Source organism: Macrobrachium rosenbergii, chromosome 31 (assembly GCF_040412425.1).
Source record: "Macrobrachium rosenbergii isolate ZJJX-2024 chromosome 31, ASM4041242v1, whole genome shotgun sequence".
Lineage (NCBI taxonomy): Eukaryota > Metazoa > Arthropoda > Malacostraca > Decapoda > Palaemonidae > Macrobrachium > Macrobrachium rosenbergii.
Window position 1 is genome coordinate 31,377,884 of NC_089771.1, and position 16,290 is coordinate 31,394,173.

General features: G+C 35.4%; 1 protein-coding gene across 1 annotated transcript in view; it reads right to left on the reverse strand.

Moving 5' to 3' along the window:
* LOC136855511 (ras-GEF domain-containing family member 1B-like) overlaps positions 1-16,290 on the reverse strand; it is a 728,968-nt gene that overhangs the window by 26,454 nt on the left and 686,224 nt on the right.

The window sequence follows — 16,290 nt, forward strand, 5'->3', positions numbered from 1 at the left end:
CTCTCTCTCTCTCTCTCTCTCTCTCTCTCTCTCTCTCTCTCTCTCTCTCTCTCTCAACAATGAAATATTCATATATATATATATATATCATATATATAGATATATATATATATATATATATATATATATATATATATATATATATATATATATATACACTGCCTCTGGTATATCAGGTCTATAGGATGAGAGTTCAATATCGGCATAGGATCTCTCTCTCTCTCTCTCTCTCTCTCTCTCTCTCTCTCTCTCTCTCTCTCTCTCTCTCTCTCTCTCTCTCTCTCTCTCTCTCTCGACATCAAAGAATGACCATCGGGCAATACTCCTGTCTCCAGTACGACCAAGAGTTTACGTAGAAATTACCAGTTTCACGGAAGAGACCATCGTCTTTAAAACTGCTCGCGAGACGACATTACCTATAGTGACCTGGATTCTCAGAGGGCGTTATAGCCCCAGTTCTTATTACCTGCCAGTGTCCTTGGGCGTAAGTAATTCGGTTCGGGTGAGCAGTGTCCTCGACGACAAATTTCAATGGGCAGTGAATTCGGAAAGTCATAATTTTATGAACGCCCCGATCTTGTCTTCCGCTTCAAGAGAGGGATGCTTTGTTTTCAATGTCTATTACCTCTGCAGAGGAGAGAGAGAGAGAGAGAGAGAGAGAGAGAGAGAGAGAGAGAGAGAGAGAGAGAGAGAGAGAGAGAAATTCTATGACGACAGTGAACTCTCTTCTTATAGACCTTGATATACCAGAGGCACTGTTGTATATATATATATATATATATATATATATATATATATATATATATATATATATATATATATATATATATATGATATATATTCCATTATTTCATTGGGAGAGAGAGAGAGAGAGAGAGAGAGAGAGAGAGAGAGAGAGAGAGAGAGAGAGAGAGAGAGAGAGAAATCCTATGCCAACAGTGAACTCTCTTCCTAAAGACCTTGATATACCAGAGGCAGTGGTGTAAATATATATGAATATTTCACTGTTGAGAGAGAGAGAGAGAGAGAGAGAGAGAGAGAGAGAGAGAGAGAGAGAGAGAGAGAGAGAGAGAAATCCTATGCCAATAGTGAACTCTCTTCCTAAAGACCTTGATATACCAGAAGCAGTGGCATACATTCAGCTTTGAATACAGCTCCTTGTCTTATGGTGATTGAATCTGGAAAGCCTTAACAAAGGTTTCCATTGTTGCTGGGACGTAGACAGGCAGAGATGATAATCTTGATGGACAGTGAACACGAGAGAGAAGGTGGGTAAAAAATATCTTCTTCTCTTCTACTCTCACGCTGCATCCTCTAATTTACTCGTTTCTGGATTGATCTCTGTTTGTTAGAGAGGTTGGTGTACTGTCACATATAAAACACACACACGTGTGTATATATATATATATATATATATATATATATATATATATATATATATATATATATATATATATATATATATATATATAAACCACAATAGTACTGGACCAAATTTCCATTTCCAGCAAGACGTTCCATTACAAATTATTTAAAAATACAGTTACAAACTAAGTTCAGAAATCTAGATGAAAAACTGTAATTTTCACAAATTAATGAATAAGCCTCACCGTGACTAGTACTCATACAAGTCAAATTTGACATTACTTGGGAATAATGCCAATATCTAGAGCAACTGACAGGAAACATCATACTTAGAAACAGTGCCAATATCTAGAGCAACTGACAGGAAACATCATACTTAGGAAACAATCAGAGCAACTGACAGGAAACATCATCTTAGAAACAGGTGCCAACTGAAACATCATACTTAGGAACAGTGCCAATGTCTAGAGGAACTATCAGGAAACATCATACTTAGGAACAGTGCCAATATCTAGAGCAACTGGCAGGAAACATCATACTTAGGAACAGTGCCAATGTCTAGAGGAACTATCAGGAAACATCATACTTAGGAACAGTGCCAACTGGCAGGAAAACATCATACTAGGAACTAATGTCCAGGAGGAACTATCAGGAAACATCATACTTAGGAACAGTGCCAATGTCTAGAGGAACTGACAGGAAACATCAGGGAACAGTGGGTGACAAAAGACTGTTATTATGCATAAAGGAAATTTATAGTGTCAAATGTTAATACAGTAGTTCGAATTATATGTATTAAAACAACAAAATCCATTATTCAAAATATTTCAACGATAGCTACTGCCGACCAAATACCTTTCACAAACCTCGAGATTTCAAATTTCCATGCTAACCTAGATTGATACCACTGAGTAGACCAGTTCTCTGATACTGCAAAGTCTCTCTCTCTCTCTCTCTCTCTCTCTCTCTCTCTCTCTCTCTCTCTCTCTCTCTCTCTCTGCCACCTTCCAGAAACCTGGACATTCCATATTTCCACACGAACCTACATTGATACTACAAAGTCGACCGACCAATTTCCCGATACTGCAAAGTCCCTCTCTCTCTCTCTCTCTCCTACCAGACATTTTATTGCCTCGAGACTTCCTGCAATTGCCCACCGTTTCTTGTAAACCTTGTCTCTGAAAGTATTGCCTGAGATTCAATTCCAAAAATCGAGACAGAGGAGGCAGAAGGCCGCTGCTAGCGACGACCGTGTTTTATTTGAAGTCACTGACTGGCCTGGCTGTTGTGTTGACTATTTCAAATCCCACACAAGTCCCTTTTTTGTATCTTTCGTTACACCTTTACGTGTATCAGGAGCCAACGGCAAAGGGATAATAACGATTATAGAGAGAATAATCTTTCTCACACCTTTACGTATATCAGGAACCAACGGCAAAGGAATAATAAAGATTATAGAGAGAATAATCTTTCTCACACCTTTACGTATATCAGGAACCAACGGCAAAGGGATAATCAAGATTATAGAGAGAATAATCTTTCTCACACCTTTACGTATATCAGGAACCAACGGCAAAGGAATAATAACGATTATAGAGAGAATAATCTTTCTCACACCTTTACGTGTATCAGGAACCAACCCAAGTGGGATAATAAAGATTATAGAGAGAATAATCTTTCTCACACCTTTACGTATATCAGGAACCAACGGCAAAGGAATAATCAAGATTATAGAGAGAATAATCTTTCTCACACCTTTACGAATATCAGGAACCAATGGCAAAGGAATAATGACGATTATAAAGAGAATAATCTTTCTCACACGTTTACGTATATCAGGACCACTGACAAAGGAATAATAAGGATTATTGAGAGAATAATCTTTCATACACCTTTACGTATATCAGGAACCACTGACAAAGGAATAATAAGGATTATTGAGAGAAAAATCTTTCATACACCTTTACGTATATCGAACCACTGCCAAAGGAATAATAACAACTGTAAAGAGAAAAATCTTTCTTACACATTTACGTATACTAATAACCCCCCCAAAAAAAAGAAATAATAAGAGTATTAAAGAGAATATCACGCCCCCAGAAATAAATAACACGAAAGAAACCTGTATCGTGTAGGTATTTCTTATAAATTTACGTATACCAATAACAAAATGCAAAAAAAAAAAAATTTAAAAGGATTTTAAAGAGGATATCACTCCAACATAAATAAAAACAAACAAACAAACTTGGAAAACAAACCTGTATCGTGCAGGTCACCGCACAAACACGGACTGTAGTAAGAAAAGCGAGAATGAAAAGGTGTCCGGGAACGCCAAGAAGAATGAAAAGAGATTCGGACGAGTGACATTTATTGGCAATTAGTTTCAAACGCATCGCTGGCTTCCTGACCGTCTCGTCTCGCGTCTTGATAAAAATATAGGCTATGAGGTGGCGACTGGGTGTCAGATAGAAAACCAGGATAGAATATATATATATATATATATATATATATATATATATATATATATATATGTGTATGTAACCATATATATATATATATATATATATATATATATATATATATATATATTAAATGTATACCATTGTAGTTCTATTTTATTTCTGGTCATTTCATGTCATCCATGCAACTAGACTTAAATAATTATTTATCTTCTGAAGTCATTCTTGACTGTCAAGCTTACCAGTATTATTCAAAGAACAAGCTAACAGTGGAGAAAGGAACTCAGGGTAATTCTTTCAATAACCAGAATTCCTGTGTAAAACAAAAGTTACCAATATACAAAAAGTTACCAATGTACGATTGTAGACTTTGTTCCAGCCATCAAATTTTTTCCAATGGCATAGCAAAACATAATGGCAAAAAGTACTAATATACGTTTGTAGACTTTACATTCCAGCCATCTATATCTTTCAATAGCATGACCAAAATTCCTGTGTAAAAAAAAAAAATACTAACATACGATTGTAGACTTTACATTCCAGCCATCTAAATCTTTCTTTCAATAGCATAACCAAAAATCCTGTGTAAAAAAAAAAATTACCAATATACGATTGTAGACTTTACATTCCAGCCATCTATATCTTTCCATGGCATGACCAAAATTTCCGTGTAAAAAAAAAAAAAAAAAAAAAAAAAAAAAAACATTACCAACATACGATTGTAGAATTTAACATTCCAGCTACGACAACCTAGACAAAAGAAATAAATAAATAAAGAAAGAAAGAAAGAAAGATAGAAAGTAAAAACTAGAGGGAATAACAGACTTATTGGAACGGCAGGTTGATCTCTCCCCAAGGGTCACTCGGCAAGTCTTGGAGAAGCGAAACTTCAACGTCCCTGGAGTAATAACAGTCAGAAGGGGAGATGAAAATGATGTTTCTCCCTCTCCCGGCATCATTACCATATAAGGAAAACGTTGTTTCATGCCTGTTCATCTCTCTGCGCCGTTACAACACACAAGAGCAACATTTTCTTCCTCCCATATAGGATTAACATTGGCGGAAACAATACTCGACGCGTACGAACCTCGTACCTCCCTTGTCAAGGAAAACCGTAAAATACGTTTATTGCTTTCCCCACTGCTGTACAAACACACACCGCGTGTTTATTCCGCCCACCGTATGAAAAGAGGAAATAAACAGTGGAAAATAGGGGAAATAAGCAGCGTGTTTATTCTATCTAGGCGACATTATCCGGCACTGCAAACATACAGCTACAATCACCTACATCACAAGTTGCGAAATGCGGACAATAATTCCACTTTTAGCTTGTTCTCGCTATAACCTCCTCCCATTCCAAGCACACTGGAAAGCATAATGCTGGCGGGGTCAATGCTATTGCAACAGATTGCGGAAGGCAATCAATATTTATGGGGCCTTATGAGTTATCGTGAGAGTTCTATATTCGCCGGCTGGTGATACTACGAGTCCATTTGGCAATATCAATACGACTCTCTCTCTTTTTTTTTTTTTTCTTTTTGACGTGGAATTCTGAAAGGCATCGGTGTTTCGGTTGTATGATATCCGTTTCATACACACGTACACTTACACAAAAAGTGGCTGACTGATATTTTGACTATTCCGAGATTAAATGTGCCTTTCAGGGGAATGAATTGTATTGATATAAAAGAGAAATACACGATTTTTACAATTTTTTTTTTCTCCAAACATGACAACAATAATGATGATAATGATGACCATTATCATATGAATATTTTTAAGGCACTACATAATAAAAATACTATATTTCTAAGTAAAATTCTATGTATAAAATCAATTTGTAACCAACTGATTTCCTACTCGTTCACAGACCGTAAGTGAAAAATTTTTTATTTGCAATACGTGATAATAAAAGTATAATTCTACGTACAAAATCAATTTGTATCTAAGTGACTTTCAATTTAGCCACAAAACATAAGTAATAACGCTTATTTTTATAATACATGATAACAAAAGTATATTTCTACCTACAAAATCAATCTGTATCCAAGTGACTTCCGACTTATCCACAAACGATAGGTAAAAAACATTTTTTTTTTCCACTTCAGTGGCATCTCTCGAGGAAAATTTCCGAGTAAGGCTGTCAGTTCCAGTTATGGAGGCCAGGTCTCCTCAAGCACCGGCAGCCAGGTAGCTGTAGCTCTATTGTGGAAGGGAGAGAGAGTTGTGCAACTGATAGATCCATTTACCAGATGGACGTGAGGTGTCATCGAGCCTTTTGTATTTTATTCTAATCATTGTTTTCCTCTGAATCCAATTCGGATACATGGACAGGTTATAATAATGCCACGTGCAATACTGTGGATTCTCTCTCTCTCTCTCTCTCTCTCTCTCTCTCTCTCTCTCTCTCTCTCTCTCTCTCTCTCTCTCTCTCTCTCTCTCAGAGCCTATATATCTCATCCTCCGCGACAACATTCCCAGCCCAGCCTATCTCTACAGGGCGAACCTTGTATACAAATATATATGCCAGAGTAAGGATTGTGGTTATCCCAGAGTAAGGATTGTGGGTATCACTCTGCCACGTAAATAGTGTTGCCCAGGCTATGCCCTACAAGGAACCAACTGGTCAAACAGATGGAAATTCTTGGTGTCATATATAGGTACAGTTCATCAAGGAAGAGGAACTTATCTATTTTCTACATGCAAAATCTTACTCTTTCCTCACTGTAAAATCATTCACGACTGACCAAGGAATACGGATTAACCTTAACACCACTATGAGAAACAACCACAGTCTAATACAAATACTAACAAAAATGGATTTTTTTTTCACAATCCCCAGACAAACCTATCCTTTTGTACACAATGCAATGTGCAACCCTATAATTGTGTATGTGTATGTGTGTTTGTGTTCCTGACAAACCATCCGTTTGTACACAATGAAATGTGTAACCTTATAATCCTGCGTGTGTTTGTTCCTGACAAACCATCTTTTGTACAAAATGAAATGTGCAACATTATAATTCTCTGTGTGTGTGTGTGTGTGTGTAGGTGTGTGTGTGTGTGTGTAGGTGTGTGTGTGTGTGTAGGTGTGTGTGTGTGTGTAAAATCGTGACCAAGGTTCACCTCTCTCTCACAAACCACGATATTCATTTCAAACGCTCCGTATTGTTAGAAAATAACATATTTTACAGTTTAGAGACTAATACGATTACGTTATGCCATCAACGCCTCTTTTAATCGGTCTGTGTAAGGTTTGTTTCCACACCGGGAGATTCATTTTGGTGTTATTTCAGAGCTTAATACCTTTTATTTATCACAGCAGTATTTCCAAATAAGCAAAATAAAAAAGTAAAAAATTTACAAGTTGAAGTGGATTGAATCCAAAATTTTCTATATTGTATGTAAAATCAAATTCGCAAAAAAAAAGTATCAAATATATACTTTTTTACTGACTCGATGCAAAACAGCGATTAACATAGTGAATATTAAGAAAAAGATGAAAAGGTTTCATGATTCTAAATTAAGGACTGTGTAAAGTTAGTTTTCATGTCAGGATGCTGAGTTCAGTGCTATATTAAAGCTGAATAGTTCAATTTATCGGAACGTATTTGAAAAAAAAACAAAAAAATGAGTGCTATATTAAAGGTGGATAGTTCAATTTATCGCAGCATGTTCGAAAAAAAAAATGTCAAAACGAAGAGTTCATTTTACCTAAAACAAAAAATCCTATATTTTACTCTGAAAAATATTTGCAAAAATGAAGTCATAGAAACATGCACTTTTTTTTTTTTTTTACACCATGCAAAACTACCAAACGATTCCCCTTCCAATAACATTTATTTTATTGGTGTTACAATTGTGCAGTAAAGCATATTGCCATCATTTTATATAGTATGGGTACACTATAAAATTACGTATTTATTAACAATGTGTTTTGTTTTATGGCCAAATGTTTTCTTTCATACATAGCAGGAGACCAAGAAAAAGGACTACTATTATAAACCAATTTCTTAACCTTTAAATTAATTAACATTCATGCCACATGCAGCTTCATCTAAGCACAATTCACTCTTTGTATGTAAACAAATTGTAAAATCATCTTGTTTCCATTTAGTCTGCTAAATCCCCTAAGTTAGGGTGAATTAAGAAAATTACCGACTGAGAAGCTCCCCAACTTCCCCAAACAACATATCTACAAACACACACACACACACACACACACACACACACATATATATATATATATATATATATATATATATATATATATATATATATATATATATATATATATATATTGAAAATGTTACAAGCTTTCTAGCAATTTTCTGTCGTCATTGTTTGGTAACCGTAAGAAAAAATGTCTGATCAATACCATCGTGTTTAAATGAGGTTCCGTTATCAATTGTTCAAGTGATCAAATTTAATATATATTATATATATATACATATATGTATATATAATATATATATACATATATATATATATATTTAAATACACACACACAAACACTACACCTGTCAGTACTGCAGCTATCTGAGTCCAAATAAACAAATCATTCAACAACGACTTATTCTGTCCTCCCAAAACCTCGTTGATTCTTTAATCCTCCCTGCATCTAATTTCCAAATCCGTATCCACCGTGTTGACAAGAGGGATGTCGAAATTGTGATTAGAACAGACAGACATATAGACAGAGAGCCAGACAGACAGACTAGACTGGCTTCGTCCTTTCTCAGCGTGAAAGCTGCTACTCGAAAATACAAGACTGACGTAATCCTCTTACTTTGGTTTATCATAATTCCCGGAGCCAGAATTCGAACCAGCAATAAACTAGACACTTTTTTTTTTCTTATAAGTTGGTGGATAAATAAGCAATTTTTAGGTGTCTGGGAAAGAAGGCTATTGAGATGGCGTTTTGTCTGTCCGTCCACCCTCAGATCTTATAAACTACTGAGGCTAGAGGGCTGCAAATTGGTATGTTGATCATCCACCCTCCAGTCATCAAACATACCAAATTGCAGCCCTCTTGCCTTAATGGTTTTAATTTTATGTAAGGTTAAAGTTAGCCATGATTGTGCGTCTGGCACCGCTACAGGTGCAACCAAAGGCCACCACCGGGCTGTGGCTGAAAGTTTCATGGGCCGTGGCTGAGAGTTTCATACAGCATTATACGCTGTACAGAAAACTCGACTGCTCCGAATGCATTAGCTGAAGTGTGTTTGTGACACCAAATCGGAAAAGTTTCTATCGTACAGATGCAAGGAAATATTATTCACAAAAATGACGAAGACATTGGTGATTATGTATGACGTCATTCATAACAGTATATATGAATGACATTACAACATCATGCACAAAAAAAGGCTCCAAATCGAAACTCTTGACTAAGAAAAAAAATAGTTTTTGTAAAGGAAATGACTAAAAAAAAAAAGAGAAATTTTTTTCTTTTAACTAAAGGAAACGACAAAGTTGCTCGGCCGCATTTTGCCACTTGCAAACGGAATTCAAAATATAAAAGAAGAAAGCTCTGAATATTCGGAGAAAGATTTCATGCAGGAGGTCATAGCCTGTGCACCTCGTTCCAAGGTTTAGACTAAATGCAGTCGACGCTCTAATCCGATTTCCCCGTCGGGATGTTGTGGCGGAAATAATAATTTTACTTTCAAACAATTTCTATCATTATTAATTATAATTTTTCAACATAAACTTGGCCACGTGCTTATGTCTTGACCTTATCTCTTCCTCCAAGGAGACATTATAATTAAATAATTTATATAATTTCACGCCCACTTTCACGTGAATCTGACGGCAAAAGCTCCGGATAATTGGTTTGTTTAAATCGGACTTCGAGACGAAATCTTAAAGGCCACTTTCATACAGTAATAATAGTTCACTGTTGTTAGTTTTTTTATTATTTTTTTAAACTTTGCATTCTCGGAAAGAAAGGGAAGAGGGGAGGGGAGGGAAGGGGGAAGGGGGAGGAGGGGAGGGGAGGGGAGTTATTAAGAGTTTTTTCCCCTGCATTTCTGCTATCTGGGAAGAAAGGGGGAAGTTATTAAAAGACAAGTTTTTTTACCTTTGCATTTCTTATTTTTGGGAAGAAAGGTGGGTGGGGGGGAGGGGAGGGGAGGGGAAAGTTATCAAAAGGGAAGAGTTTTTATTATTATTTTTACCTTTGCATTCCTGCTGTTCGGGAAGAAAGGGAAGGGGGAGGAGAAAGTTACCAAAAGAGTATTTTTTTTTTATTATTTAACCTTTGTATCCCTGCTGTTTGGGAAGAAAGGGGGGGGGAAGGGGAAAGTTATCAAAACACAAGAGTTTCCTTTTATTATTTTACCTCTGCATTCCCGCTGTTCGGAAAGAAAGTGGGGAAATGGGGTAGGAGAAAGTTATCAAAACACAAAGAGTTTCTTTTAATTATTGTACCTCTGCATTCCCGCTGTTCGGAAAGAAAGGGAGGAGAAAGGGAGGAGAAAGTTACCAAAAGACAAGAGCTTCGTGCACAACAGATGGGGGCACAACCTGGGTATAAAACATCGGAAGGCGGCGGCAGCACCAGCAGGCCCCGGCGTGCAAGTAAGACCATTCGAAATGATTGCAACGTTGCAACTTTCGCCATTAGTCATTACCAGCGAACCTAAATGGCCGGGGCGGAAGGATTCCCTCCTCAATCCTACTGCCTCTCGTTTTCAATTCCAGCTGCGAGGTCCGCTTCAGGATGGCTGGGGATTCATTTTAAGGATGAAATTTGACGCTAAACATCTGTTGTTATTATTATTTTTATTATTATTATTATTATTATTATTATTGAACTGCATCATGTTACACAGGCATGTGCAGCGGGCGGGTTCATTATTATTATTAATATTATTATTAATAATATTATTAATATTATTAATATTATTATTATTATTATTATTATTATTATTATTATTATTATTATTATTATTATTATTATTATTATTATTAAAGTACACTCTTTACCGCTCGATAATGAATCTTTTTTTTTAATATTAACAAGAAAAATTCATATTGAAAAATTACCAGAAACTATTGAATGAATACTATTGCTTCTAAATTATCATTCAATAAATTTTACTACATCAAAATAATGAAAAGAAATGCACCAAAAAATTATTACATTTCTCTACATATTTTTATTGATAGACGAAACACCAAAGGAATTTTTTTTCTAATTCTCCGCCTTTTACCGTCCAAAGAAAACCTCAAAACGATTAAAACAAAACATAATATAAAAACTGCTAAGCTAACGGACGCAGTAAAAATGAAAATAGACGGAAGTAATGTTCGTAGACTGAAAGTCTCCGTTTGTGAACTCAGCAACATTAACGGAAATCGAATAACCGATACTCAGCACAATGAACAAACCTCAAAAGCATTTTAAATGTCTGCCTCGCTTTTATTTGCTGCTCAATACTGGTCACCTTTGCCAAATCTGAAGGGGTTTTTATGTTTTTTTTTCAAGTGCAAACGACCAGAAAATATCTAAAGCTTAAAACGGGATTTAACTACTTATGACAACCGGGGTATGATAGTTCAATGCGCATAAATAAAAACAAGTAAAAAATGCGCCTAAGTTTCTTCGGCGCAATCGAGTTTTCTGTACATCGCATAATCAAGGCCACCGAAAATATATCTATCTTTAGGTGGTCTTGGTATAATGCTGTATGAGCCGCGGTCCATGAAACTCTCAGCCCTCTGTGGTGGCCTGTGTTGTTGCGTTGCCAGAAGCACGATTATGGCTAACTGTAACTTTAAATAAAATAAAAACTATCGAGGCTAAAGGGCTGCAATTTGATATGTTTGATGATTGGAGGGTGGATGATCAACATACTAATTTGCAGCCCGCAGCCCTCTAGCCTCAGTAGTTTTTTTTTAAGATCTGAGGGCTGACAGAAAAATTGCGGACATAAAAAGTGCGGACAGAAAAAAGTGCGGACGGAAAACTAAAACAAAAACAGCAATACCAGAATAACAATGATTTTCTTTTAATTTTTCACTGCAGTTTATTTTTGTATAAGTCTCTTCTTATCCTCTTGATCTAATGTCCTTCTCAGCCCGGCAACTGGGTCTGTTCTACCCGATTTCCTGTCACACACCTTGATTTCCTAAAATACCAGTTATCAACCTGAATCAGTCAGAACTGGTTTCATAAAGTTGACCATACTTAAGTACCATTGTTTCTCCGCCATTAAATAAAGAACGCTTTGTGACAGTACAACCTCTTGTCCCTTACACTAACCTATAACTAAATTATCAGACCAAAAACATTGATATATGATGTACAGAGAAAGACAAAACCCATATACGATACTGCTCCAAGTAACATCTCAGAAGGGTATAATATAACTTTAGCACATAAATACGATCCTAAAAAAATATCCATTTCATACATATACTATAACTCAGCCTTGGGCCATCTCTGGTAATAGCCTTATCAGCAACAAACAAATAAGAATGAAAGCTTCCAATATCAAATGTAATCAATTTCCCAGCTTTCTTTTGGCAGAGAGAGAGAGAGAGAGAGAGAGAGAGAGAGAGAGAGAGAGAGAGAGAGAGAGAGAGAGAGAGAGAGAGAGAGAGAGAGAAATTTATTTTTCACTTCTATTTACTGGTATTTTTATATATTTGTTCAAAACTACCTGACCTAGGTTATGGTCTTTGAGTGGAGAGAGAGAGAGAGAGAGAGAGAGAGAGAGAGAGAGAGAGAGAGAGAGAGAGAGAGAGAGAGAGAGAGAGAGACTTATGAAAGCCAATTGAAAAAATATTTTCACTTGTATTTCTTTATATTTCCTCAAAGCTACCTGGCTTACGTTACGGTCTGTGAATAAAAACAAACTAAGCATATATCGATCTTTTTAATATTTCAGTCTGAAGTCATCGTATAAGCGACCACCCCAAAAAAATAAAGTGAACCAACTGTGATTTTTTTCTTTCTTCTCTCTCTCTGTCCCTTCCTCCCTTTCTCTCCCATGATGAGGATTTAATGAGGAGGAAGATGGTAATGAAGAACCCAGTGAGTTATGGTACCCTCTGAGGAGATAGAGATCGCAGCTGTGGTTGAAAGCTCCCTGATGAAAAAGGGGCGACTTGCGATCAATTCTATTGGCCTTTCTCTCTCTCTCTCTCTCTCTCTCTCTCTCTCTCTCTCTCTCTCTCTCTCTCTCTCTCTCTCTCTCTCTCTTTTTCCTGTATCAGGGTTTAGAAGGAAAGGGATCATTTAGATGTTAATTACATGTGTGTTTATGGGACAATATATTGATGTTATATATATATTATATATATGTATGTATGTATATGTGTATATATATATATATATATATATATATATATATATATATATATATATATATATATATATATATATATATATATATATATATATATATATATATATATATATATATATATATATATATATATATATATATATATATATATATATATAAATTGTTATTCTGTTAAGTGATACGGCAAACACAAAGTCATAAGACCCAGAAAACAATAAGATCTGGAAAACTATACGACACATGTAAATCAAAATGTTTTTCATCCAAACGTGAAGGCGACATCACCGGATTTTCCGCGTCGCTCCGACTCGAAAGAAATGTCCCAGAATTGAATGAACGTACTGTTTGGCAACTGGCGAGAGGCCACTGAAAATGCCTTAGGCCTATCCGAAGGCGTTGTCTCCAACTTCCAAAATAAGACAATGAAATAAAGTGCGTAATTTAAATTCTGCATCAATGCTTACTTCTTTTAGAGAATTTCTTTTACAGCCAGCGGGATGGATTACGGAAATTTGCTAAAAAACCGAATACTGAGATTTAGCGTATCGCGACGTTTTCTATTATAAAAGAAAAGCCGTAAATCAAGATCGATGCAATAAACAAAATCGAGGCTCCAGGAAACTAGGAAACCAGATCCAATGTCATTAGATGTACCATGGGACTCCAGATGAATTTTGGGACTCCAGATGAATTTATGGGATTCCAGATGAATTTATGGGACTCCAGATGAATTGTCAAGTAAGAAGGAATATGTCTAAGCACGCCCCGTCTGATTTTGCAAGGAATTACTATTAGACATTATCAGACAAGTCCTGACCGATACTCCCAGGGATTTACAATATGGCTTTTGATCACTATAGCAGAAGCTCAGCGGGATGCTGCTTTAACTTATATTGTAAATGATCTGTTCCGGCGAATATATTCTGTCCTTATAACGCCTCTATTTACAGTGGCGAATATAACAATCAAGTGGATATATATATATGAAAATTATCAAATAAAATCCTATTATTATTATTATTATTATTATTATTATTATTATTATTATTATTATTATTATTATTATTATTATTATTATTATTCAGTAGGTGAAACCTATTCTTATGGAACAAGCCCACCAAAGGGGTCACTGACTTGAAATTCAAGCTTCCAAAGAATATGGTGTTCATTAGGAAGAAGTAAGAGGAAGTAAAGGGGAGTACAGAAAGAAGAGATACCACTTATCAAAAAAGAAAAAAAAATATATCAAATAAATAGATAAAAATGTATTAAAATGGAAGAAGAAGAGTATTAGGGTAGCAATGCATTGCAACTTCGCTTGAAGAACTTCTGAATTCCCAACTGCACGACACTCTTTGGGAGGCCTCATTAATAAACAATATATTCTTCCAGTCGGCCATCTTTAGCGAATATTCGCTGGCTGTCGAACGTCACACACTCGCCAAAGAAAAAGCGTAACAACAAAATTGCTCTCAAATATCTCTCTAACATTTCTAGGTCTTGGGTCGTTAAAATGGCACTATATTTTTTTTTCTTGGGGTGGGAGTAAACTATTTTCATTCTTTCGCCAAGTTGACGCGAGAAAAACCGGGGGACTGTGATAATTTGTCGTTTTCTTGAACTTCGAGACTTCAAACTTCCGTCATCAATTCCGCTGAAGGTGTTGTAAAATGATTTTATCTCCGATAACAGAGGTAATTTGATTGGAAAAAAAAAAAATAATTTCTCAAAAGAAACTAATGTCGTGTGAAGTCATTTTTCTTTCAGACAACAATAAAAACCAAATCAAGAGAAAGTGATAAAAGACAACCCACAGAAAAAGACAAGGATAAAATAAATGAAGCATACACAAATACACTAATTTGTGCGAAGACGGAAGATGGAAAATTAAAAATGAAATCACTTTCCAAAACTAAAAGTCAATGTCGTGTAAAATAATTCATTTTTCTGACCATGAAAAAACATAATCAAGAGAAAGTGATAAAAAAAACAACTCACAGGAAAAGACGAGGATAAAATCAATGAAGTATACACAAATAAAATACCAATTTGTGCTAAGATGGAAAAAGGGAAAAATAAAAAAAGAAAATTTCCAAAACTGCAAATCACCGTCGTGTAAAAAAATTCATTTATCTGACCATGAAAAAACATAATCAAGAGAAAATGATAAAAAACCCACAGGAAAAGAAGATAAAATAAATGAAGAATACACAAACACGCCAATCATTGAGAAAACGGAAAATGGGGGGAAAATAAAAGGGGAAAATAAATAAAAGGCGAAAACTTATCTCCGGAGGATGTTAAGAAGAAGAGAGGCATTAGAACTAGCAGACTGCTATCGTAGGGGCACAAAATAGTTTTCCAATACCAATTAAAAGTTGTTCTGAGAATCTATCAGAAACTCGCTGGATCAGAAGCCAAAAACCTTTCCTTTAACCCCCTTCCCACCTCCGTCTCCCACCTCCCCAACCCCTCCCCCACAATCCCTCTATCACACTTACAGAAGATTCTTCTCCTCCTATCTTGTGTCCCCTCCTCTATTTTATTGCTATTTGAGGTTTGTTTCCAACTCGTCTCATCGATAAGTATGTCCGTGCCTATTTTCTCATTACAGTGATCTTTCAAGTATAGTCAGAAAAAAAAAATTCCAATTACGGGAATTGGTCAGAATTCAACTCCACTCAAAAAAAATTTTTACACTCCAAAATTTTTTTTTTTTTTACTCAGAAAAAATTTTTCGCTCAAAAAATATTTTGTTCGCCCAAAAAATATTTTTTTTTACCAAATAAAATTTTTTTCACCCAAAAAATATTTTTTACTAAAAATTTTTTTCACCCAAAAAATATTTTACTAAAAATGGTTTTACCCTCAAAAACACTTTTTTTTAAACTCAAAAATAAATTTGTTTCCACTCAAAAAAAGAAAAAAAAGTCTTATCATCCTCCTTGCTACTTTTCTTCATTAGCCTTTTATTCTTTTAAAATTTTCATTTAGTTACGTCTCGCCAGTTTTTTTTTTTTTATTTTATTGCCATTTTAGCTTTGTTTCCCCAACGTCTCATCAGTTAAATATCCGTACCTGTTTCTCATTACAGGAATCCATCAGCTTTCATCTCCACTAAAAAAAAAAAAAAAAAAAAAAAAAAAAAA